Raw genomic sequence first — 27663 nt, forward strand, 5'->3', positions numbered from 1 at the left:
GAGCTGCTCAGGAAACCCAGCCAGATGAGCAAGGCTGACACCGACATCATCAACTCTGCTATTTTTATCAGCCAACGAGACCTAATCCTCAGCTGAGCAGGAGGCGTTTTCTCTCTTCTCGGGAAGAGACTCAATCCTGGAGCAGTAAACCAGGTTACATGGATTAATGCCCTCCTCCGCTGCCTCCTCTCCTCTGTCTCTCCATCTCAGAGTCCATGCCACTCAAGAGGTCAGCGCTTCACCAGAAGGGATGAGAGAACCTCGACTCTGCAAGTGTCAACCCATGGAAAAAACCATGTTGTGATGCAGAGAGGAAAAGCAAAGAGGACTCCCTCTCCAGCCCCATATTTCCTGGCTCAAAAGAGTTCATTCCAGACAAAGAGGCTACCTCAGCCTCGTTCAGCAGGCATCAAACCCCCACAATGGCCTTGGGGCCCAAGGATGGGAGACTGAGGCCATTTGCTCACCCACTCTGAGCCGAAAGTGACGTCAGTTCGGCAGGGACTCTCCTCCTATCCTTGCCCAACTCTCCCCCCATTCACCTTCACATCTCTTTCCATCGCTGTCCATTTTGCCAGACACTCAGTGGTGTCTTTGCTGGGGAGGCGATCTGCCTGGAAGAGAGTGGGTCCCCTCTGCCACAGATCTCCCAAGTTGCAAGATTCAACCAATTCCCTTTTTCATTCCATAAAGGGTGGGCGAGGGCAGTCCTCCTTGCAGGTTAATTCCCTCCCCTAGGCTGCAAGGAAGCTTGCCCTCAACCAAATCCCAGCTCAGGCTTCTCTGCTGTCAAGTGCCAGGATAGTACACACGAGTGGAGTGTGCTGCTCAAAAAAGCTGGCCCTCACTTGGCCCATTCTGGCTCTCCATGCATGCATGCAAGCAACAATATTCCATGGCAGTTGCATCTCACATGAGGCAGGCCAAGTGGAGGGGCAGGCAACATGAGCACCGAATTATTAAATGCCCTGAGCAAATCAATGGTTCCGTAGCTGTTGACAAATCAATGGCAAGCTCAATGTTGCCAGCCAGCATTTTTAGGGAGGACTGAACTCCCTACTCTCTGCTAGATGGAAAATTCAAGACTACTATAACAAGATTACTGGGCAGTGATCACCAGAAAGAGCCACAGCTCAGCAATGCACCCATGAAAACTAGTCAACCTAAAGCGACCGGGCAGTTTGCAGCTGAACCAGTACAGGAAGTTTAAATGGACAGCAGGGATACACTGAACACTGTACTGAGTCAGACTATTCTACGTCTACCTCAGTACTGTCTACACTGACCGGCAGCTTCACATTTCACTGACTGACTTATACTGAGTGGCAGCGGCAGCAGCCCCCAAGGGTCTCAGGCACAGGTCTTTCCCAATTCTACCTGGTAATGCAGCCAGAGATTGAACCCAGGACCTTCTGCATGCAAGTCATGTGCTCGGCACTGAGCCATGGCCGCAGAGCATGAATCCATTTCTCTCAGCCTTGTCTACTTAACTGGCAGAAGCTCTCCTGATCCTCAGGCAAGAGGCTTGCCCATCACCTGCTATCTGAGACCCTTTGACACAACCACAACAGATTCCTCTAAGAGAACTTCAAAGTGAGACATACAAAATGGTGTTTGCCACTGTTTTTCTTTAAAAACAAAAAACAAAAAACCCTTTTCTGTAAAACAGACAGCAATAAGAAACCTTTCTTATCGTGATTTGGCAGCTCTGAATTTATTTTCCAAAGCTGCCAACCTCTGACATGCAGCAACATTAACTTGAACTATAGTAGTGAGAATGGGCCCTACCACTCTTCAGATCCATTTTAATTAATCTCATTATTTAAAGAGGCATACAAGAATCTACAATTTATTATAGGAACCCTAGCAATGTACAAGCTTCAACTGCATTTCAGCCATGTTCCTCTTCCTCACCTTAAGCTCCATCTTTCTCTACAACCTTCACAAGAATGTCCAGGATGCAGTCATGGGTACAGCAGAGAACAATTGCCTTTCCCACAAGCAAAGGGCTAACTATCTTAAGGGTTTTTTCAGTTTAGAAAAAAAGGCAATGAAGGTGAGAACACGGTATATAAAAGAGCTAGGCTGAAGAAAGTCACAGGTCTTGGATTAGATACTTTCCAATCCAATACATTCACAAAGAACAAGTCTACCAAGAGCTGCTAGTCCTGGTGGTTATAGGCTACCTCTAACTCCAGAGGCAAGGCACTTCTGAAAACCACTTGCAGAGGATCAATGCCTTCATCGGCTCAGCTCCTCTGTGTAGCTCAGGACTTGACAAATCCCAGACACCAGGGAGCCATGGTGCCTGGTAAATGAACCCTTGGCTGGGATATTCGGTTATTTAATACAACCTCTGTCCCAGGCAGTCCTGTTCCAAGTAGGCTACTTGTAGAGGGGATAGTGAGAAGCCCATTCACCCTCCCCTCCCACAATGTTTGTAATGAAGTACACTAATTTTCTCAGTGTCCACTGTCTGGCTCAAATTTTAGGGCTGGCTCCTGATCCAAAGAAAATTGGCCAAGGCCTGGTGCAGAGTATGGAGTATGCCCTCCTGCAAGCCTCCCTCTGGGGCTCACCGGCCCTTTTTTAGGGCCCAAGAGGCTTTGCAGCTGCATGCTGCCTCCCGCTCTTCTCACATGAGACTTTGTCTAGCGAGAGCTTGTCGCATCCCCATCACCCTGGCAACGGGAGCCAGTTCTAGTGCATCAGCCAGGACCTCTCACCACCCATCAAAACCGTGACTCTTGCAGCTGCATAGGAGACAGATGGCAACAAAAGAATGCCCCAAGGAGGCAGCTTCTCCCACACAAGACAGGCTTTTGCTGTCTGCACTGGGGCACTCACCAGTGGGGGAGAAGCACATGCCGCTGGCAAGGTGGTTAATGGAAGCATGCAGCTCATGGTCTTCTGAGGTCCATCTGCCCCCACCTCTCGGTTCTCCACTCCCTAGCCATAGCACTGCAGTCTGAGCATCAAGCACACATTTCACTTCCCTCGAGGTGCCCAAACAGCAGCATGCACACACCCAGAACAGAGATTGTATGTTTTGCTGCTACTGCAGGGGCTCCAGGAGAAGCAGCACCATCACAGGATCTGCTGCTGGCGTGTTGCATCAGACCTGAAAGTGAATCAGTTGCCCTGATAAACGCTGTTCAGGAAGTGAAAATATTTCAACATTCTCGTTCACCGTTTATTAGTGAAGCAAACTAATCTAAAGCTTTGGGGATGTTACAGCAACTCAACTTTCCTTCTTCTAATGAAAATGGCTTTGAAATTAATTGCCGCTTTACAGGACATGCCACACACAATGCAGGGCAAATACATACAGCTCATCCAGGAAAACTGGCCAGGTTAGATTTAGCCTGGTTAAAATGAACTGCTCACTTGAAAAGTCAAACACTTCACTGCTTTTTGAGTTCTCAGATGTGAAGATTCATTTCCACCTAATTCTTTCATCTTCATGCTTTTCCAAGTACAAATCCTAACATTTTATATAAAATAGCCTAAAACCAAGGAATACTTTGAGTCAGATGGACCAGGTTAGCACATGTTTAACTAAAGCAAACCAAATGAGAGGTTGTCTTGCCTGTGAACCCTGAGCCCTTCAACCATTCCAACTCCATTCATCACATCTCTTTCCCCGAGCACGAAGGCATGCTTTCGTTCAGTCCCTCCACTCTTCTCCTTTCCTGCCATGCAATCCCAATGCACAGGACAACATTGTGTTATCTGAATGACAGACAAATCTGTTAATGTCAAGGCTGTAGAGTAGATTAGACAGGTGCACGGAAGCTTACCAAATGTGAACACGCTCTTATTCAACTGCAGTGGAAATTAAATTCCTGAGAAGTCTGCACACACAACATGCCAAGAATTGCCTTAACACCACTAAGCTACAGGCAACTCCAGCAATACTTGGAGCCCTCCATGGAATTTTGTTTCCTACTTATGGGAAATGGCTGCACACCCCAGACAGCACACACAAAGCTGTTCCTAGTCCACTTAGCCCGGTATTGTCCACCCCAACTGGCAGCTCTCCAAGCACTTGGACAGGTCAAAACTGTTTAGGACCTGGATATCTGAAGATCCATCTGCTCCCATAAGAACATGCCTTTATACTATGGTCAGAGGGCATGTCTCATGTCCCTCCACTGTCTGCAGTGTGGAAGATGGAGGTGTGACACACAGCATTCTCATTTGTGGCACCCAGATTGTGCCATTCGTTGCCCTGCTCGATTCAGCTAGCCCCCAACCAGACAAAAGCAGCTTCATTAAGACACACTCTTTGTTACAGTGCCCAACATATGATGATCCAGGCTCAGCTCCAGCTCCTACTAATATCTTGCTGCTCTTGGTTCTTCTGTTGGTTTCCCCTTTGGGCTGCTGTGGCTTTACTGTCTACAATTCAATGTGAAACACAAGGAGAGGTTTCCAACATGTTTTAAATAAATGAAGTCCTTCCTCTGGAAGATCAGGCTTTGCAATGCAAAACAAATGCTTCAACCAATATGCAAACTTTTGCTAAATTTATTTTAAAAAAATTCGGCCCCAAGTAAAACTAATTCTGCACCTTGAGTAAGATATGCAAATTAGTTTGCATATATCTGCTTAATTTATACTTTGTTTTGCTTCTTCTAGTAATGAAGATGCAAAATAATAATAATAATAATAATATTTGATTTCTATACCGCCCTTCCAAAAATGGCTCAGCTATACATATGCAAATGATGCTATACTGGCCTTTGTCCATTTATCTTGACTACCCTAAGCATTTATCGCGGTTTTTGCTTCCCAATGTGATTAGCCTTTTAACTTTTTTTAAAAAAAGATTTTATTTCGTTTTATTTATAGAAAGAGAGAGACTGTGCGTGTGTGTCTATGTGTTAGTTGAGGGTACTGTAGCCCTCTCCCCTCCTCCCTCAGAAATCCAATGGAGCCAACCACCCCACAAGCACACCCACTCACTCTTCAGAGATTTCCTCAGGCACTACCAGCAAACATTCAAGCCTATATTCGCAGACATACAAGCTAGATTTAAAAATAAAATAAAAAAATTAAAGATGGCGTTTTCCAGACTCTGAACCCTATACCCTAGTGTATGCAGTGTATTTAGGGAGAGAATTCCTGATTCATTCATTCCTCCAGGAGTCAAGACTGCTGCAATATGGAATCATTGTATGGCTAGGATGGTTATTTTTGTTTGTTTTGCCTCTTCTAGCTTAAACAGTAATGGAGTTTAGCTGAGGTTCTGGGTCATGGTTATAGTCCACAGCTGCACTCTGAGCAACCTACATTTGTTTCCTGTTTCTCTTCAGGCAAGGGCAACTTGAAATGAAAATTGAGAGGCAAGTAAGTGCAAAAACTGAAGTGTATTTGAAGATTTTAAGACTGGCTAGAATGATAAACATCATATGTTGAGGGTTTGCTGCAGCAGTTAAACACACAGAGTCCACTGCTCCTGATGATTTTGAATTCTTAAAGATCTGCTCTGCCATTAAAAGAAGCTGCACCGCCACTGCCAGATGTGGGCTGGGGAGAATCCAAAGGTCAGGCTTCCTGGACACAACAGGAAAAGAGGCCACGGCTACCTTCAGTCATACAGATGGAAAGCCCAACCTCCACAGCACCCAGACTGGTTCAGTCTGTTTTCACACTGAAAGCCTGGCCCCTCAAGAAGAGCCTCATCAATTACCTTCTGCTTAACGAGAGGAATATCCTTCAACATGACAGTTCAGATGCAGCACCAAAAATACAGAGCAGAAAAGGCACGGCAAGGTTTTAGGAGCCTAAAAACAAATAAGGGCAACTCCTCTGACGGAGCCTCACTCCTACTACTTAATTGGAAGGAACAGAACCTCAGCTGGCAAACTGCCACCACGTATGTCTTTCCTACGACTTTCCTTTCGTCCAACTTGTCTTCAGGTGAGTTCGTATAAATAATGCCTACTGGTTAAAAGAAAAAAGAAAAATCCTACCAGCCCCATTCTGTTGTAGGATTTGTGGGACTCCTCTCCATCTTTCCCAGACCTGTTCATTCCATGTACAGGAGAGTCCCTTTGTTCTCATAAAAATGGCAACGTCTTCGGAACTGGCACACAGAAGCATTTCATGAGCATTCTGCCATCCCCCGTACATTTTTAGAGAGTCTGTGTAGAGAATAGTATTTCTAGCCTGAGGTTTCCTTATATCAGTGTGGGGTTTCTAGTTACTCACAGATGCTTCACATTGTTTTCTCTTTTGTAATTAACAGGGGAAATGTCTCTGCTCTGAACAGTTGCTTCTTTTCCCACTTTCAGGCTGGTCTCCTTTCCCTGAGAAGGGTTTAAGAGAATGGCCATTTGTTTTTGGAAGATGCAACGGAAAGCACCAAATAACTGGAGTGTTCCATTCAGACAGCACACTGATCAGCCCCGTGGAGTGCATGAAATGAAAGTGATGGCTCTACCCAAGCAGTAGCATAATCTCAAGACACAGAAGCCATCCTGAAAAACCCAATCCACCCTACTGGAGGTCACCGTGCCAAGCTCCCATGAAGACAGACTGTTGTAACCTGATCCAGGTAAAAGGCAGTGCTATAGCCCAGAAGTGCATCTGTGAAGCTTGATAACACAGTCTTTCATTTACTACAGATGTCTGGATAAACAACCCACTAAGACCTACATACTGGGACTTCCACTCTCCAAACATTACCTCGAACTGTTGAAGTGGGATCCAGCAAGCTACCTTAAACAGCTGCACAACCATCCATTTCAACAGAATTTTATTTTAACTGTTCCAAAAAGGAAAGCCACTTAAGCTCCCCATATTAGCAAAAGAAAACGTAGTAAATAGTGACCAATATCAATCTTGGAGCATTCCCTGTATGGCTACTGTTCCACTGTGCATTGCTGCTTTCCTAAAATCCATCTCTCTGAACATTCCAGGCCCAAACTACCCATCATAAGGTTTATGCCCACTGCAGGGACTTCAGATCCTAAGGGGAGAGCTGTGCAATTGCGACTCAATGTGCTCCCACTGCCTAGGAGTAAATTTACACATGTGACTCCTCTCCAGCAGACCAAAAGGACATTTCACAAGAAAAACAGGGCCAAAACCCCAAAGGGAAAGCTGAATCCATATTCCACCTAACATCTCTGTGGCGTTTAGGGCAGAGACGGACTTCTAAGCAGGGAGGCCATCTACACTTTAACAGTTCTTCTACAATCATGTGATCACTTTTCAAACTAAAAGAATTCAAATTCATATAGAATGAAGCAAGCAGAAAAGGATTCCTTCCCAAAACCTCTTTGATGAGCCAAACTCTGAGCCACGTTGCGATAATGGGCTAACCATAAAAGTGCACATGTTTACAATCTGGTTCCCAAACAAGTTTTGAGGGACCATTTCCATGAACACAATTTGAAAAAATCATCAAGTTTTGACCGAGATTGAGTATACATTTTGACACGAAGCTTCTGTCTATAGAGATCCCTCTCTAGAAGAATCACAACAGGAAGGGGTAAACCATTAACTTTCATCTACCCCAGCAAGAACGTGCAACACCACAACCAATCTTTCCAGACATCCACTATCAAGACTAAGGACTAAGTAAGTACCAGTAGGACTAAGTAAGTGTTAAATAGTACTGTGTTCATGGCTGCTCCCAAATGCATCGTCAATAAGGAAGCTTGATTTAAATCAATCCACCCACTTCTTAAACATATTTTGGGGAGCAGAAGACGTAACTGTTTTAATCAGGAACAACCTGTTTCAGCTTTACTATTGTGCACTAGAGAAGGACTAGTGGAAATGATCATGCAGTCCCTACACTTTCTAACTCCCATCTAATTTGCATGTTAATCAAAAAGCCTTCAACACCACAATATTTACTTCAGTCCTTTTCAGCCTGTGGTCTGAAGAAGCCTGGAATTCCTTGGAAGCCCATCAAGGGCTCCTCAATCCCAAGTTCAATAAAGGCAGAGAAACCTCCTGGACACCCCTCACCCACTACTGCTGACCACCCATTTCCATCTACAGGGGAATGCTTGGTGTGTTCTAGGCACGCTGTCACCCTACATCAGCAGAACGTAAGGTGTGGCCAGTGCTCTGCAACCAAGTGTGCATCCTATAACATATCTCAGAATCCATCGCACCATAAAGGGATTCATGACCAATCTGGGCCTCTCCAGAGACAAATCAGTGCAGAAAGAGGACAAGAGCTGGTCTGGTGGTCGCGAGCCTGACTTGTCCCCTTAGCTAAGCAGGGTCTGCCCTGGTTGCATATGAATGGGAGACTTGATGTGTGAGCACTAGAAGAGATACCCCTCAGGGGATAATGGGGCCACTCTGGGAAGAGCAGAAGGTTCCAAGTCCCCTCCCTGGCAGCATCTCCAAGATAGGGGTGAGAGAGAGACTCCTGCCTGCAACCTTGGAGAAGCCGCTGCCAGTCTGTGCAGACAATACTGAGCTACATAGACCAATGGTCTGACTCAGTATACGGCAGCTTCCTATGTTCCTAATTTGCAGGAGATAGGAAGTTTGGGAGATACTGCAGCATCCCACCTGGCCTTAACTCTTCAGTCGCTGTCATTGCAGATAAGAACTCCTTAAGTGAAAGACATGGTGTATATTTGCAAGAATAACAAGCCCAAAGGGAAATGAAGCGTTTATTAACACCCTGACACAAAGAACAGTTGTCCCACAGAAACTCACATTGCATACTTATGCTTCAAAAAAAGAATCCCAACTCAGATCATCCCAAACAACTTGCCTAACCATGTCAATGGGGTGAGGCCAAGGAGCCTAAACCCCCACCTGTGCAAGTCTCTGAGCATCAGTCTTACTAACTGCACACATCCAGACTAGGACTTCACTCATGGAAGAGCATCTCTCACTGTGTGGAGGAAGGGTGATTTTCGGTGATCCCCTTTTTTCTGCAGCCACCCATGCTTCCTGAAAATATGCCCTTGAGGTTGTAGGGTGTAACATAACTGAATCTGTCCAGACTCTGAATGACTAGCCAATTTTATATAGCAGAGGATGCCTGGAACATTTTACATTGCCGTCCAAAACATTTGCCTGCACCTAGTGTAGATCAAGTATATGAGATTCACATTTACCAAGTAAACCAACTGGCTGTGCTTTAAAGTGTCTCAAAGAGATTAGGAGATAATGAATAGGCTTTAAACACTAAAATTTGGAGGCTGATGCTACAGTCAAGTTGCACAGGCAGATGTCAATGACAGCTGGGCAAGTCACAACAGCATCCATTAAGTCTTCAGAATGATCTCTTTCGCACCTTTAGTTAGAAGCAGCATCACTGCAGTTGACATGGAGGCAAGCAGGCAGGCAGGCAACCCATGCCTATGCTAAAGAGGGAGTAAAGGTACAATTAAGAAGTTTATAGGTGTTGGTAAATTTTGGTAATGCTTTCTACACTATGTTGGTGGTTTAACACTTATAGGTTTTATGTAAAGCACACTAGAAGCCATCTTTTACAGCATTAAGCTTGAAAGGAAAGAACATAATTACAATTCTAGGCATGAAATAAGCTACCACCATACATGCCTGAACCAAATCTGTTTCACCAGCTGTACTGAATCAAAGCAGTCAGAATTAAACAAAAAAAGCCTAGAAGCAGCACTTCTTGTTGCCTTTAACCTAGTAATTGGGCAGCACCTGGATCCGGAAGGGCTGTGGAGGATTGTAACAGCTTCAGATGTTCAGAGAATGTGGTCCAGTGATTCTTTGATCTCAGCGGAATGCAGGACCTCAAACAATGCCTCTGTGCACTGGTTGTGTTACAGATCCGGGTGTGGACCCAAGGGGATGTTTAAAGGCTTGCATTACATTGCAGTTGGAAAGGAAAAGGACAGAGCCACAAACCTGGCCTGCTGCTTAAACTACAGGTTAATAAATAAAACAAATCAGGAGAACATGCAGCCTTCTTTTATTCTTTACCAAAATTGCCAAAAGCCATGTCCAAAGCTTTTTTTTTTTTTTTTTTAAAGTTAGCTGCATGGCTATAATAAAAACTGGACTCAGCAGTATAAGCTACTTATTTATTACATTAATTGTATTTGTACACTGCCCTATATAAAATCTCTGGGCAGTTTACAATTAAAACTCAACAAGCTAATGGTTGCAAATCAGTACTGAAGCAAACTGAAATTCCTATTCCAGACTTTAACCAATCTATTAAAAACAAGTCAGTGGTGAATGGTTTTCTTCTACTTTCAATATGAGAACATGGCTTGCGGGGGGGGGGGGATGTGTTTCTCACTGCTGCTGTATGCCCGTATCTCACCTTCTCTCTCCTTGAACTGTCACCGGAATTGAATTTACACGGTTGTTTCTTTTCTAAGGTATTAATAATGTCTATACTATTTTATATGCTTAACCAAAACCTTTCCTTTGCTAGGTCAGCTGGTCCCCGTTGCCAAATGATCATGGCAACAGTGCTGCTGCCTAGCAGCACACCTCCACTAGTCCGCATACGTTCCAAGGACTTCATGCATGTTCATACTACTTAACCTGCCATTTTCATTCCAAATCTCTCATATGTTTGAGGAATCAAGTTCAGTCGCTACAGAGTACAAGCTAAGTTTCATGAGAACATGCTCTGTCTAATGATGAGAAACTACGTTTTGCTGTTTAAATATTTTACACACACACACACACACACACACACACACACACAGTGTCAGCACAAGCTGGAAGAGCCAATAAAAACCACCATCTTACTCACTGATTTTCAAACCAACATGAAGCAATGAGAAAATGAACAAGCGAGTCAAGCATCTCACACATGGAGTCCAAGACCCACAGGCAAAAGGTTCCTAACCATTTGCCCAGGCAAGCATTTCAAGCCAGGTTCTTGGTATTTATCCCCAGCCTGAGACAATCCAGACATGTCTTGCTATCTACCCATAATGTTTTTGTATTCTTCCATCTGAGCTCTGTACCCCTCAATAACTTAATGACTTTCTAATTGACTTGGAAAGCAGCAATCTGAATGTTCCCACTATTCCCAAGCTGACCATTTCAAATTTCAGTACAAGATGCACTGTATTGCCCATTTATGGTTGGAAACCAAGGTTATTTTTCCAGTGGCTTGCCACATGTTTGCAAATGGTCCTTGTTTCGAACATGGCCATACTAATTTCACCTACAGTTCAATGAAAGTACTTCCCAAGATGTCTATATCCCATCGACAGGAGCCCCCATGCACATGCTCTGGTCTTCTAGCTTGGCTGTCTAATGCCAAGCTGCCTTTATACTCCAGACCTACTTTATCCATCTTGATCATACCTGCTTCTGAATTCTGTTGCTTGGTCTCCTCAGCTTGCAAAGGAGCACCTCAAACAATGGTACAGTTCTCAGTACCGATGCAAGAAACAGCTGTGGCCAGACATCTCACCCATGAACAATACACCTGACTGCCACAGAGTTCTACCCAAGCCACTAAGCCCTCAGAACAGCACAAGAGATAAATGCAACACACACAAAATCACTCGGGATGCATCTTGTATCGAAACCATTTGTTCCACTGGTTTCGACTTCTACCTGTCAATAGCTGAACAAAGAGCAAGCATTTCAGATGAGTGTTTGTATAGAAATCTTCTTCATGAATCTGCTAGCCCCCATTCTTCCAAAACACCTCCAAGAATTATCACAGCAATCAACATTTTGTGACCACCAATGTAAAGCAAACACATAATTAATCACTGCAACACAAGATCACTCTCTCTCACACACACACACACACACACACACACATATACCTGGACACAAAGTTTGGCTGAGCAGATATTCAAGCACACACATTTCTAAATCCTAGGAATTTACACATTTCATCTCTGCAAGAATTTACGAATTGGAATCTAATTTGTCAATAATAATCTACCAGCAAGCACAGCCTCTGTCACAATTTTATTTTAAGAGGAAAACTAAAATTTAAAGAGAGGGCAAGGAGATGAGAATGTCTCTGGTCTCAGTTTGGTTTGAATAAGGTTAGCTGATTTGAACAAGTTAGAGAAGTATGGAATCCGATCATATCAAGTCAACATCTGTGGTTTCAAACTGTGTTCCAGGAAATTCTGGGTTGCTTTGCAAGGTTAGCAGGGTAGATTTGTTAAAAAATGTGTAGAGAGACTTTGTGGTCCAAGGGCTGCTGAGAGAATCAAAAATTTCAACAAAACGGTCTAAAAACGCTGGTCAACCAATACAGAAGAACCATAAACCCCAAGAGAGATAAAACCAAGATCCTTTAGCCCACGGAGCTAAAGACTTGCCTGTTTCTCAGTGAGATCACCAATACTACCGATCACTACTGACCTTCTATGTGCATCATCAGAAGAGTGGGGTTTTCTCCAAGGTGTGTGCCCACCCCACGCAGGGCAACCAAGGCACTGGCCAGGCCTGAGGGGGCATCTCAAAAGCATGCCTGAGAATCCTCTGCAATGCACAGGGGTTTTTGTGCCAGCTGCTCTGGGGTTCGAGGAAGCGCTCGCCAAGAAGGAGCAAGTTTGAAACTAATTCAGAGGGACATTCTTTTTCAGTCAAGATCTGTCCATTATCTGAAAAAGTAGTAGAAAGCTTAGCTTCTGCATATATTCATCCTAGGTTACAACTGCAAAACATTAACATAAGCAGAAGCTATCACAATTCAACTTGCATTAAGGAAAAGTTAAAAGCTTTCCTGTGAAAAACAAACACAGGATATTGGCAAGACTGCAAGAATGAGGCAAAAAAAGATTGCTAAGTACAACAAATGGATTTTATTCTGTTTGTGCAACACAAAGAGGAAGTCTATTCCTTGCAAGACTGCAGTAATAAGTTTAGCACTACCAGAAGATAGTCAGAATTGTTAAGAATCTTTCAACAACTTAAGATGTTAAGCTAACCACCAAGACTGGCACGCAAGTCAACAGGGCATGCAAGGCAGACAGGCAGAAAAGGTCTATATGCCAGCAGAAATGTCACTCCCAAGTAGCATTTCACAAAAACTTGTCCCCACACTTATTGTTCACACAATAATATGTCAATACAAAAGTATTGCTGAGCTGATATTAAATCAGTTGCCCTCACAAGAATATACTGAACCAGAAGCCTATCTTCCATAACAGGGTACTTCCAGGATGGTAAGCAAAAAGAGTGACTGAAAATAGGAAGAAAAGGCATGAATGCTGGGTTTCGGCATCTGCAAATATATACTAGGGTGAAACTCAGAACTGTATTTTAAAATCTAGGAAACTGGGGGTGGGGATAAGGAATTATGAATACCACCAGAACGGACTGGGGGGAGAGTAAGTGACATAATGGCAACAGTGGCCCACTGTCTGGCAGGATTTACATAAACCATGGTTTTAAATCACCAAGAATGATTACCAACCAGGATTTAGATAAAGTACCCAGTATTTCATATATTTCCTTTTTAAAGGTTACCAATTGGTTAATCTAGCCACTAAAGTCAAAATTAGAGCATTTACACCATCTACAGAGATATTTTGAGTATATTTTGACTAAATATATAGTCGAATATATTCAACCCTCTTCTTTGGAACACTCTCCCCCCCCCCGATTCGTTCAGCCCCTCCCTGGCTGCTTTTAAGCCCTTCTTAAGACCCACCTGTTGTTTCGCTAGGCGTTTGCCCTTTAATTATTATAGTTTTTAAAAATAATTGTTATTGGTATGGGAGTCTTTGGAGGAGGTAGTAAGTAAGAAATTTAATAAATGAATGAATTAATGAATGAATGAACCTTTCATGTTATAACCTTTTCCACATTAATCAAGATTCTATGGGTCCCCTAGGCTCTCCTTTAAAACTTTTGAGAGTAAATATTCGTGGCTTGAGAACTGAGCTGGCTGCAGATTTCAGACAGTTAAAAAAATACCACACCGATCAGCACAGGGGACACACAGTATATCATGTGGTACACAAATCTAATGCATGTCAGATGGCTCTCCTGGAGCCTCGTCCACCATTTTGCCATTTGTAAGGCGGCATGAAATGAAAGACGGGCTGGGGAACAGGAAGAGCAGCACCGATTGTTCAAGCACCCAGGACTGGGAATTGTGGCCCCAGATGACTCTTCCACTTCCTAACTCTGCCTCTGGAGAGAGGAACTAAAATTAGCTCATCCACTCCCAAGATTCATAGCAGCATTAGTCATTAAAATGTTAACTTGTCACATATGATTTTAATCAAGTCATCCTCTGGTATGCTCAGCTTACAGTACTCAAGGTTTATCCCTTTTCATCATCATAAAAAGATTAAACGCAGGAGATGAGCCTGCAGCAGTTTTCAAGGGGCCATATTTAGAACTTATCTAGTTCTTTTCTAAATTTACTTCATCCCTAGACATCAGATGTATACTGAATATTTTATTGTAAATTTTTGTTTCTATGCCTGTTGGAAGCCACTATGAGTTTTGTTGATGAGCAGAATATAAAAATAAATTATTCAAAACAAAAAGGGAATAGAAGCCATGTTGTCAGTGCTAGTTATTCCAGGACTGGTGTTGCTAGGTTTCCCCTGGAAATTAAGTTTCTGTTCCAAAATGCCTTTATTTATACCCATATGGAGCAGAGAATCACACATCATGTTTATAGGTGAACCCAGCAACCTGAAAGCACTGCAAGTGAGGACAACAGGAATGGCTGCAGGTTCATCTGGTTTTCTGCAAGCAGCACAATAAGAGCACTTCTCACAGAATTAACACTTTGAGTGCTGCCACCATTTTGCGGCATCAAGCTTATAGGGAAGATGGTTTAAACAAGAAAAAGGTGCTTCAGAGTCAGAAGGCCAAGACTGCAATCCCAAGTACACTCCAGGAGGAGCAAGTCCCGCTGAACTCATTTCAAAGCAAGCATGCTATTCCACTGTAAAGGGCATTTTATATCCCAAATTCAATCCTACACAGCAACTGCACATAGACTGCAAAGCATGCTAAAGAATCAGTATGTATTCCTGAAGGCTGCTGCAATATTTCAACCAAAGGCCAGTGCATCAAGCTCTGCCTTATTTGGATTTTTCCTTGCCCGTTTAACTGTATCAGACACACATCCTGCAATTCAAATTATTAAATAACTGTGAAACTATTCAGCCTGCATCCTCTTCCTTCCCCATCCACAATGTCTTTAAGAGAGAACTCTTGTTGTCTAATTTGCCCCAAGGCAGGAACAGAAGTGTCACATCAACAGCTGAACTGTATTAATACAGCTGAACTGTATTAATGTGCCTCTCCTGTAGCAACAGCACATTCAAACCAACACATCAACTCCTGAGACCAAAAAATAAAAATAAAATAAAGGTGACTATAAAGTGGACCAGTTGGGACAGAAGAGCCCTGCCACAAGAAGCCTGTGGTACTGCCAGCAACAGAATACTCAGATCTTAACTGCTGCAGTTCGTTCAAACTTACTCCAGTTACTTACTGAAGAGTGCAGGACAGGAAGGAAGTGTACACATCCTGAATTCTAGGCCTCACAGGGATCAGGACAAGACAGCTTTTGTGTTGGTTTGGCATGAAGCAGCCAAGGATGCACATCTGGTGAGGAAGAGCACTATGGCATGCTCCATTTAATTCCGCCCCTCTGACCATCACGCTTGCCGTCCCATGCCACAGCCAAGCATAGCCTCCTTGGATGAAGTGCGATGCTGCTATTTATGTTTTCAAATTCTACACAGACACTAGCTAAAGACTGGTTAGAATCTAAGCGTAAAAGTCTCCTGTGTTTAAAGCAGACACGTTTAACATGGAAAACACACCCCTACCCAGGGAAAAGATTCTATCAGTCGCAGTTACAAATGGCTTACTCCAAGCAAGTTAACTACTACACTGTTTTAAGTGAGAAAATCTTCAAAGCAAGGATTCCCAGCAATTACACTAAAGAGTATACAAATGCAAGTATTTCCTGCCACCACAGACCAGAAGCTAAACTACTGCAGACTGAAAGAAGGAAGTTCCAGCATATTGCACCAGCAGTCTAACACAACCAGTTAGGGAGCAAGAGATCCTAAAGGCTGCCTTCTGACCACCGGATAAGCCAATTATACATATCCTATAGCAAGGATACATTGCCAAAAAATAGCAATTGCAGGGAAACTTTAAAGATGCTTTCGACTCCAGCAAGTCAATTCCACTTGCCTAAGTAGAAGACTAGCCTTGAAGACCATAGAGCCCGTTTGCTTCCTCCTAAACAGCTGTTAGTGGTAGCCCATGAGTCTTACATGGGTGGACTAGGAGACATCCCAGCACAGCATACTTTCAGCACCTGGAAGAAGTACAGTTTTCAAGAGACTTTTGAAAGGCAACACACACTGGGAAAGGAAAGTAACCCAAGGATCAGCCTCCAGCCCCAACTCTCAACCCTTCATGCCACTTTCTGAAGACTGAAGGCTGGCAGCAAGCCCCCCACCCCACCCCCCGCCGCCACCTCCTTCCAGACCCAGAACATCCTCACAAAGAGAAGCCAGCACTAGGAGGAGAACAGTTTTCCTCGGATGGGGCTTGACATCCAAGTCTTTCCTATATTCTATCCTCCTCAGATCTGCCCGCTGCAATTCATTCCTCACAGTAGTGAGAATATCTTATTTATGAGTGTTTGTAAGATGTCCATCCTGTTAATTTATGGAGGGTTGGACTCATGCGGGACGATTTTACAGGAAAGAAGGCAGAATGATCAGGTTACAAGTGTGCACTCTTCATCAATACCAGTAGCCTGGAGTAACTACAAGCACCTTTAGTTCCTTGTGCTGCATCCAAGAATATATTTGACGGCATTCTGATCTTACAAATCTTTTCCTTCTAAAGTAGCAATGCCACCACCCCATTCATTCACAAATCAGTAAATATTCTACGATACCAAAGCTGAAGTGTTGCTAATGGAAAAGGCTGTGTTGAATGAATACCAAGATGTGGCCCCATTTTCTCTAAGCAATTCTACCTGCATTGCAACATGTGGCTTTTCAGAAGACCATTTAATTCTGAAAGGATGAGTTGAAATTGCCTTTTCACGATGGGTCTCAGCTTTATAATTGCATTCTTCTTGGGAGGTCAGAACAAGGCAAGACTTGAGCCTGGAAAACAATTCTGCTTAGCAGCACTACCATATTCTCCCTTTTAATCTTACACCTACACATCCACAATGAACTCGGGGGTGGGGGGGACTGCCGAATCCACCATCTCAATCTCAACACAGGAACAGCCCAGTTGGATCAGGCCCAAGTCCTATCTAGTCCAGCATCCTGCTTCACACAACAGCCCACCAAGATGTCTCTGGGAAGCCCACAGGCAAGGGCACACCCTCCCCACTGCTGTTGCTCCCCTGCAACTGATATTTGGAGGCATTCTGCCTCTGAGGCTGTAAATGGCCTATAGCCACCAAACTAGTAGCCACTGATAGACCTGTCCTCCATGAATTTGTCTAAGCACCTTTTAAAGCCATCCAAGCTAGTGGCCATGGCCACATCCGGTGGCAGCAAATTCCATAATTATGTGCTGTGTGAAGAAGCAATTCCTTTTGTTGGTCCTAAGTTTCCTGGCCTTCAGTTTCATGAGATGACTCCTGGTCCTAGTGTTGAGAGGAAGAAAAAAAATCTCTGTGCACTCTCTCTACACCTTGATCATGTCTCCCCAGAATTGCCACTTTTCCAAACTAAAGAGCCTCAGATGCTGTAGCCTTGCCTTATAAAGAAGGTGCTCCAGGCCCCTGATCATCTCAGTTGCCCTCTTCTGCACCCTTTCCAGTTCTACAGTGTTCTTAAGATACAGTGACCGGAACTGTATGCAGTACTCCAGATGTGGCCACACCATAGATTATAATATTAGCATTTTCAATCACATTCCTAATGATCCCTAGCAGGAAGTACTTTTTCACACAGCACATAATTCATCTATGGCATTCTTTGTCATGAGATGTGGTGATGGCCACTAGGTTTGGATTGCTTTAAACGGTGCTTAGACAAATTAATGGAGGACAGGTTTCTCAGTGGCTACTAGTTTGTACAGCCTCAGAGGCAAAATGACTCAATACCAGTTACAGGCAAGCAATAGCAAGAGAGAAGGCATGCCATCACCTCTTTCCTGTGGACTTTTTGGGGGCATCTGGTGGGCCACTGTGTGAAACAGGATGCTGGACTAGATAGGCCTCCTTGGGCTTGATCCAGCAGAGCTGTTCATATGTTATGTCCACTCACCTAGTTTGGAGAGATTCTTTTAGAGCTCTTCAGAATCTGTTGTGGATTTCATTACCCTAAGTAGTTTAGTGTCATCTGCAAATTTGGCCACCACTGCCAGTGTTCCCTCTAACACAAAATCCTAGACATTCTTGAATAGAGCTCCCAACATCCTCAGCCAAAGCCCACTGCAGCTAAGGATTCTGGGAGCTGTAGTCAACGAAATCTAGGATTCCCTCTTACAGGGAACACTGTTCACTGCTAACACCAACTTCAAGATCATTTATGAACAAGTTAAAGAGCACTAGTCTCAATAAAGATCCCTGGGGGACCCCACTTTTTACTTCTCTCCATTGTGAGAACTGTCCATTTATTCCTACCTGCTGTTTCCTGTCCTTCAACCAGTTACCAATGAACCTGTCACCTTATTCCATGACTGCTAAGTTTACTCAAGAGCCTTTGGTGGGGAACTCTGTTAATCGTTTTTGGAAGTCCAAGTATACTATGTCAACTAGATCACCTTTATCCACATGTCTTTTGACACTCTCAAAACTCCAAAAGGTTAGTGAGGCAAGACTTTACCTTACAGAAGCCATGCTGGTTCTCCTTCAGCAAGGCCTGTTCTTCTATATGTGTAAATATTGTGTCCTTAAGTAAGCTTTCCATCAATTTACCTGGAACAGAGATTAAGCTAACCAGCATGTAGTTTCCTGGATTCTTTTTTGAAAACCAGAGCTGCATTAGCTACTTTGCATTAGCTAACCCTCCAGTACAGAGCCTGATTGAACAAGTTACACATTTTTGCTAGGAGACCAGCAATTTAACATTTGAGTTCCTTTAGAACTCTTGGGTGGATGCTATCTGGCCCTGGTGATTTATTAATTTTAGTTTTCAAAACTAGAGTTTGAACATTCTCTTCTCGTCACCTCAAATTAGCCCTGCTCTTCAGCCTCCAAGCATGAAAAGCTCCATTCGGGAGCGAGTATATGGTCAGTATCCTCCGCTATAAAGACAGATGCAAAGAACTCATTCAACTTCTCTGCAATCTGCTTATCCTCCTTAATAATCCCTTTCACACCCTCATCATCTGAGGGTCAAACCACCTCCCTGGCAGGTTTTCTGCTTCTGATATTATTTAAACAATTTTTGTAATTCCCCTTGACACTCCTAGCTATATGCTCCTCAAACTCTTTAATCATCCCTTTTTGTCTCTTTGCATTTCTTTTGCCAGAGCTTATGTTCCTTTCTGCTCTCTTCATTTGGGCAGGATTTCCATTTTCTGAAAGAAGTCTTCTCCTCGTTTACAGCTTCCTGACTACTTGTTAGCCACGTTGGTGTCCTCCTGAACTTGGTGGTACCTTTTCTTCTACCTGGTACACATTCCAACTGAGCTTCTATTGTTGTGGTTTTAAATAATTTCCATGCTTTCTGGAGTGATTCGACCTGCCTGACTTTCCCTTTCAGCTTCCTTTTTACCAGTCCCCTCATTTTTGAGAAGTTTACTCTTCTGAAGTCCAACACATCTGAACCACTCCTGCTCAGGGGAATCCTTGACCTGCTGACGTCTCTAATGAAAATTATGAGATGTGAGAATGATACCGGCTGCCAGCTCACACTAGATTTCTGCATTATTGAAACATTCAAGCCACCAAATCCTACATCATTAATTCTGGAGGAGGAGGAGGAGGTGGGTGATAAAAAAGCAGCTGCCCTTAAACACAAGCCAAGGCAGCCTGTTAACTCTGTGCAGCAACATGCTTTTCAACCAAGCAACACCACCAACATAAGGAATGTTCATTAGTGTGGTGCAAGTGTCTAAGTATTCCAAAGGTTTGTCAGCTTTGCTGGATTTTTCAATTCCACTTTCCATTAATTTATTTGAAGTCCAACTGTTCTTACTAAGGTCTATGAGCACTTTTATTTCATGTTTGCTGTGGGTACTAGTACCACTCTGGAAATGTAAACAGGGTTAGTTAAAGGAATTGCTTTTTAGGAAATTCAGCTTGATAGTCAAATTCTTTAATGGTGTGGCATTTTCCACAAAATGATCCCAGCACTTTAGGGCCCTGGAGAGCTAAAAGGTGTGCCGGTGCAAGTATTTCTGCACTGCTGAATACAATAAATACACTATTGAAAGTATCTCCACTGAAATGGTGCACAAGCCACACCAGCACTACAATTCCACCTATTACTCAGAAATGCAAAGGACTTGGTTGCCTGCAATAATAAGAGTATGTTGAGACCTAGGGATTTATTTATTTATTTATTCATAATATTTATACCCCGCCCCTCCAGTGCAATACTGCTCAGGGCGGCTTACAACAATAACATAGACACAGATACAAGTAATAAAATTAAGTTTTTTTAAAAGTCAGATTAAAAACAATTATTAGGTTTAAATTAAAACTGAAAATTATAAAACGCTAAAGAACCTACCAGATATAACAAATTAATGATATTAAAAAGCCTCCTTAAAAAGGTGTGTTTTAAGATGTTTTTTAAAAACACTGAGGGAGGGAGCATGGCGAAGCTCTTCAGGGAGGGCGTCCCAAAGCTGAGGGGCCACAAATGAACAGGCCCTGTGTCTAGTCCCCGCCAACCAGATCTCTGTTAGTGGTGGGGTCATGAGCAGGGCCTGAGATGATGATCAGAGGGCCCTGGCAGATTCATATGGGCGAATGCGGTCCAACAGGTATCCCGGCCCCAAGCCATGTAGGGCTTTAAAGGTCAATACCAGCACCTTGAATCTAGCCTGGAAGCAGACCAGTAGCCAATGAAGCTGATGCAGGATGGGTGTAATACTCATGAAATGACTTGCACCCATGAGCATCCTTGTGGCAGCATTCTGAACCAGTTGAAGCTTCCGAACAGTCTTCCAGGGCAGCCCCACGTAGAGCACATTGCAGTGGTCCAATCTGGATGTTACCAACACATGAGTGACTGAGGTCAGGTCCGACCTCTCCAAGTAGGGTTGCAGCTAGCGTACCAGCTGTAGTTGGTAAAAGCCACTTCTGCACACTGCCGCCACCTGTGCCTCCAAGGACAGCGTTGGGTCCAGAAGCACCCTTAGGCTGCGGACTTTGTCTTTCAGGTGGAGCGTGACCCCTTCTAACACCAGATTTACCTCATTACTCAGATGATCAGCTCTACCAACCCAGAGCACTTTCGTCTTATCTGGATTGAGTTTCAGCTTGTTTGCCCCCATCCAGTCCAGAACAGCCTCCAAGCCCCGCTTCAGAGCATCCACTGCCTCCCTGGTGTCTGCTGACTTAAGATAGGCAGAGCTGGGTGTCATCAACATATTGATGGCACTGCAGCACACACAGATGACCTCTCCCAGGGGCTTCATATAGATGTTATACAGCATGGGGGACAGAATAGATCCCTGTGGCAACCCATAGGCCAAAGGACAAGGGGTGGAGCAAGCATCTCCCAGCACCACCTTCTGAGTACGACCCCCTAGGTAGGAACGGAGCCACTGTATAACTGTGCCCCCAAGTCCCAACCCAGAGAGACATCCCAGAAGGATACCATGGTCAATGGTATCGAAAGCAGCCAAGAGGTCCAGGAGAATCAACAGAGTGACACTCTGTCTATCTCCCAGCGTAGGTCATCCACCAGGGTGACCAAGGCAGTTTCAGTCCCATATCCAGGTCAGAAGCCAGACTGGAAAGGATCTAAGTAATCAGATTCATCCAGGGCTGCCTGGAGCTGAGACGCCACAACGCTCTCCAACACCTTGCCCAAGAAGGGAAGGTTTGAAACTGGTCAAAAGTTATTTAAGTCGTCTGGGTCCAATGAGGGCTTTTTAAGGAGGGACCTAATGACTGCCTCCTTCAGGCAAGGGGGGACCACCAAAGAGGCATTTGCCACCACCACCACCCACAGACCCAGTCCCTTCCTACAAGCGTTCAGCAACCATCAAGGGCAAGGGTCGAGGACACACATGGTAGACCTCAACCTTCCAAGCAGCCTGTCCAACTCCTCAGGCAACAGAGTCTGAAAACAATCCAATATAACAAGACCAGACGGTGCGTCGGCAACATCCAGTTCCAGTGCCGCAAAAATCTTGGCATCCAAGTCAGAACGGATATTGCATCTTCCAAGTGTCTTGGATGGCTTATGGATATTGCTCATCAGTTGGTGCAAATACCCCGGGTCCTTGCACTTCATGGTTCTTCATAGACACATTATTGCAGAGAATCTCTCCCAGTCATATGGCTGTGTACCAAAGAATACTGGGGTTGCTATGGAAGAATATGGTGTCTGAAATTAGTGTGGTGGAAATTTTACATTCCTTGCTGATAGCTGTGATGTCCCTTCTGCACATTACGAGTCTGAGTCATTTACAAATGTCTCTTCCGCACTCTCTCACAAGACTCCCTGGTGGTCCCTTAGCAGCATCCCCGTTACCATGGTGACAGAGCCAGCACACTCCTATCCGCTCCGGGGCTCCACCCCCTTCCTGGAGAGCCAACCACTTGGGCTGGCTGAGCTCACATCTCCCTGTCCATTCCAACCCACTCCTAACCTGAACCCGAATCCCTTCTCCCCTGAAAGAGATATCTAGCAAGACCTCCCTGAATACCCTAAGGGATCATCATGAGTGCACTGTGTCATGCCGAAAGGTACAGGAAGAAGGTGTGGTTGCCAATACCTTGCCAGTGTGATAACACACTTATGCAATGGATACTCAGAGCAAAAGGAAATACCTTTTTCTCTCAGTCACACCCAACTTTTCACTTTTTAAAAACCCAGCAGTAGTTGACAAAGGCTATGGGCAAAAGCCAACACAGATGTCTACCGTCTCCAAGTTCCATATTAATATCAGCAGCAGCACACACACAAAACAGGGCAGGCTAATTCCTGAGTGAAATCCTTTGATTTAGGGGCCGAGATGGCCAAGGGCCTGACATGCTTGTCTGCAGACAGACTGCGGAGTCAGCAGCCAAGGACCTGCACATCACCACAAAACCTGCCTTGCAATTAGGCACTTGGTTGGTCACCTGTGGCAAGTAACAACTGCCAGCAGACATGACCTTCTCGCAAACAAGCTCCCTCCTGGGAAAAGGGAGAGAAAGCGAAGCAACCTCATCTCCAAGCCCTATTTGCAAGGTTGTTCTATATTACTCTGGAATGACAATGGGGAGCAGTCCCTTACAGTAATGAGCCCTGAGGCAAAAGCAACTTGTTACAATTGCATTACTACATTACATTAAAACAATGTAAAAGAGCTTAAGCTGAAGACTTTTCCCTGCATCACAAAACCGACCAACTCCTATTCAGCTGTTCTAACATCACCCGTTTAAACATTTAGAGCAAAGAAGAGTAAATGAAAAACCACTTTCGCAATTCAAAGTCATATTTTGGTCTTGCATTCACTTTCACATAAGCATTTTTCCTTGTTGAATAAAACAGCTTAGGGGGAAAGGACAGCAAAATATTTACCGACTCCATAGCTGAAAGTAGCAGTTAGCAGGACATAGATAAAATCCAACCAAGGTGTGTTCCCCAAAACGATCTGATTCTGAAAGACAAAAAATTAGCTTGCATAAATATTAAGACTTACAATTCTGCCTTCAGAGAGAAGGGTTACGGTTTGTATACCTGATACATCCAGAGAGCTATTCTGTATTCCCAGGGCACTTTGCTACTTCAATAGGACATCATTAGGATTGGCTCAAAAAACATATCAAGCCAGGCTATGAAGGGGTGATACAAGTATACATTTTTATGGAACTTAGTTTTCTGGTGCAACACCTATCCATAGGTCTATCATGAAAGATGCAGCTTCACAATCAAGGTTTCCCTCTCACCCGTAAAATATGCTCTCATCTCAGAAAAGTTTCCAATTTTCACAAAGCAGAGAAAATGATTCAAATGAAGTTTGACAAAAATTCTGCCAAAAAACCAAAATAAAAAGAAAGGGAAAAGCTGTCGGCATTTTTGGCATTGGCAGGGGGTGGGTGGGTGAGATAAAAATTAAATTCAGACATTTAATTTATGCAAACCCTTGTAACAAGCTGCTGATTGAGAACCTGGGATTCACCAAATTACATAACTTGTTTACTAATCATCCTTGCTATTCTCAGAAATTAAGGATTTTACTAGACAAGGAAATGGAAAGAAAGCATGCAGCAATCTTGATCACAGCACAAGAAAAATATACCACCTTATCTATTGTCCAGATTTAAACACAGTACACAAACAGTAACTATTCTATAAATACAAGTAAATGTTAAGTAATATCACTGTCAGTTGCATAACTATCCCATAGTAGTGTTTGTAAACATTCATTTGTTAATATTTCCAAGTTCTAAAAAAACCCACCCCTCCTTTTTAAAATATCCTCATAGCCATTAAAAAAAAAATCACCAAAAAGCATTGCTGAAGTCTGCTATTAGCATTCTAGAACAAGCAGGCTATGACTCATAACTGCAGAGAAACCAGCCGTTCTTGGGTCAAAAAAGCCAAGACTAACCTATAAAAGGCAAAGATTTATGCATTCGGCAGCTACACATACAATAGAAAAAGTCAATCTCTAATAGGAAAGAAGATGCATAAAGATGAAGTGTTAGCAATGCAGCAGTAATGGCCAGAGGTCGACCTGAGGACCCAGAATGCATTCTGCTGCCGAGGCTCCTGCAAGTCCCCTTAGATGGGAGGCCAGCTGGGACATAAGCAAAAGAACTCAAGTCCAATTTAAAAAGGATTAGACATGGGCGTCCGACACAGGTGTGTACTATAGGGTCCAGCTCACTGTCTGTCAATTATGAGTAAAACACGTGCATGGTAGTATCTTGGTATTTCAAGGTACTGCTGGTTCACTCAAATGACTTTGCAAATACCCACAAACAGCAGCAACCATGGCAGCACAAGCCAAGTGAACCAATGTGCTACAATGCAAAACAAACCAAGCCAGACAACAGGGTGAAATCTATGCCGAGCCAAGTGCAGACTTTCCTTTCCTTTTGGAAAGAACCTCTGCAAGTTTTTAAAAAGTGTCCAAGCAGATTGTGAGCAGTCCTTACAAGTATCCCAGCTTACTAAACCACCAACACTTGCTAAAATTAAGCCACAGCAGGACACTGAACTAAAGTAAAATGTCCACACTGCTGCTTGAAGTTCCCCACACAGAAATAGGAGCTGCTTGTTTGGTCCTGCAGCCAATTCAGCATATCTTCATTCAGCCATCCTCCATCTCCCTTCATATGCAAGTCGGCTCCCTTTTGGCACTACCAAGCAAGCCAGCACTGAGAAAACCCAGCGTGTATTTGTTGCTCTGTTAACATGGTGCTCCCAAACAACAGACAGTCAACCACATGCAACTAGGAACAGCAGGCCTCAGGGCTGGTTTTACTTGAATACAGCTACCTGCCGAGAAGTTCTTATGTTCCTAAGTTCACATTTTTAAGAACAGACCCAAGCAGAAAAGAGAAACCAGACCGGCAGCCTCTGAGGTAGGTTACCAAGAATGTGAAGCAAGAAGTACCATGTGCAAACACAATCTAGAGAGGACTATCTGGGAAAGGGGAGGACATTTAGGGGACAGGTGGTAGATGGAACTTCCAGGGAACTGAGGAAAGTGAAGAACAGATGGGGAAGGAGGGCTGAGACGGAAAGCAAAGGGCCAATTAGCTTTCACAAGAGCACTTTTTTAAAAAGACAAAGCAAAATGCCTTTATAATGTTTCACTTCTATTTCTGTTAGCTGCCACAGAGATCTTTTGCAATTCTAAACAGTAAGGAGGCTGTATGAGATACCACAAAGCAACGAAGCAGGTAATGCAATACATTTTATTGGACCTATTTTTATGGACAAGACTGTACAGGCCCTGTACACTATGCAGAATTATTACAGTAGGAAAACACAAGTATCCTTCACCTTCACATAATTTTCACATTTGTATCTGGCCTTTCCTCCAAGTTCAGGAAATCACTCCACTTTATCCTCACAACCAGTGCAAGGGGGTGTGACTGCCCTAAAGACATCTTGTGAGCTTCATTGCTAAGTGCGGATCTGAATCTAGATTCTCCAATCCACATTCAATATTCTGTCCACTATAACACAATGGCTCATATCAGGGGCGTAACTACCATTAGGCAAGGGGAGACAGTTGTCTTGGGGCCCCATTGCCTTGAGGCCCCCCCCAAGGCACGTCACATGACTCCCCACCCACCTGTGTTGCACCCCCTATGAATTATGTTGAGTCTCTTGGAGATCAGCAGTAGCAGACAGTAAAAAAAAAAAGGGTTAACCTTTCTCCCAGCCTTATTGGTTCTCCTGGTGTCTTGTGCTCCTCCCCTGCTTGGAAGAAAGAGAAAATCCAAGCCCCAATATTTATATGGTGGGGGGATAAGTCTTTTATAGTGGGGAAATTCTTGTTGCACCCCCTGTAATTTCCTGCTGGATCCGCTCCTGTGAACTAGATTAAATGTAAACTAGATATTCACCGTATTCAGAATAGGGATGTGAGTGTGAGTGCACTAAATACTGTGAAGTGTGTTTGTGTGTGTATATCAGCGAGGGGCCCATTTTAAAATCTTGTCTCGGGGCCCACTCCAACCTTGCTACACCCCTGGCTTATAGAAGATATGCTACTATGACTTTCATTACAACTTAACTTTGGTCTTTGATTACTAAAAAAATCATAGCATCCAAAATCCAGAAACCCTGATCACAAGTCTGACATTTCCTGATGCCCCACAGTGGAATTTCTAGGAGATGTCCAGATATGTTGAACACAACCGAAAGCATGAAAAGCCTTCACATTAGAGGTGGCCAGGTTTCAGCTCCAAACAGGTTGACAGCTCTTTGAATTGCTGCAGCCCTTTATATTAGTACTACATTATTAGAGAATTGTAGGTAAATAGACTCATTCTGTTAAGAAGGGTCCTGCCCCAGCCATTCAAAAAACCCCATGCCAAGCCCCACTTCTTGCACAAAAGAAGCAAACATTCAAGCGAGATGTCACTGGTTCAGCCCAGTTGACAAGTTATCGACTCTTCCAGTCACAATTGCTGAACAAATCTATAAACATCCTGGATTTACCGAGCAGTGTAACGGAAGCTTTTGTTCACAATTTTATCTGGAAGCCTAAGACTAGAGCCCACTGTACACTGCTTTTATTAGGTCTTGTCAGTTCAAAGAGGAGAGATGTTGGCAAAATATACGTCCCAACCAGACTTTCCAAAATGACACACGGCACCCATTTGCCTAGTAAGGGGCTGACCACTCCTGGAAGCCGGTCACCCTAATAGACTATGAAAAAGCCTACGCAGGTTATTAGCAGTGATGCTCAGTAACTCTGCTAACTGGACAAAGAGGCGTCTTTCAAACTGGTGATTCTCATATTTAGCAGGGGAGAACAACTGGCTGCCCTACTCCTTCCAATGGTTGTTGCTGGAGTCTACTTTGTGTGTCTTTTTAGACTGCAAGCCCTTTGGGGACAGGGAACCATCTTATTTTGTTCCCCTATGTACCAAGAACTTGTGTAAAA

At 43.8% G+C, this 27663-nt stretch overlaps 1 protein-coding gene across 2 annotated transcripts in view; it reads right to left on the minus strand.

Annotated features, from left to right (window-relative positions):
• The window catches only part of ANKRD11 (ankyrin repeat domain containing 11), a 174175-nt gene that overhangs the window by 129270 nt on the left and 17242 nt on the right, over nucleotides 1-27663 (minus strand). For both annotated transcript variants that reach the window (XM_053270483.1, XM_053270482.1), the window contains exon 2: nucleotides 23613-23691. The gene's annotated coding sequence lies outside the window, so the exon portion shown is untranslated. The remainder of the gene's footprint in view (nucleotides 1-23612; nucleotides 23692-27663) is intronic.

Source organism: Hemicordylus capensis, chromosome 9, assembly GCF_027244095.1.
Source record: "Hemicordylus capensis ecotype Gifberg chromosome 9, rHemCap1.1.pri, whole genome shotgun sequence".
Classification (NCBI taxonomy): Eukaryota; Metazoa; Chordata; class Lepidosauria; order Squamata; family Cordylidae; genus Hemicordylus; species Hemicordylus capensis.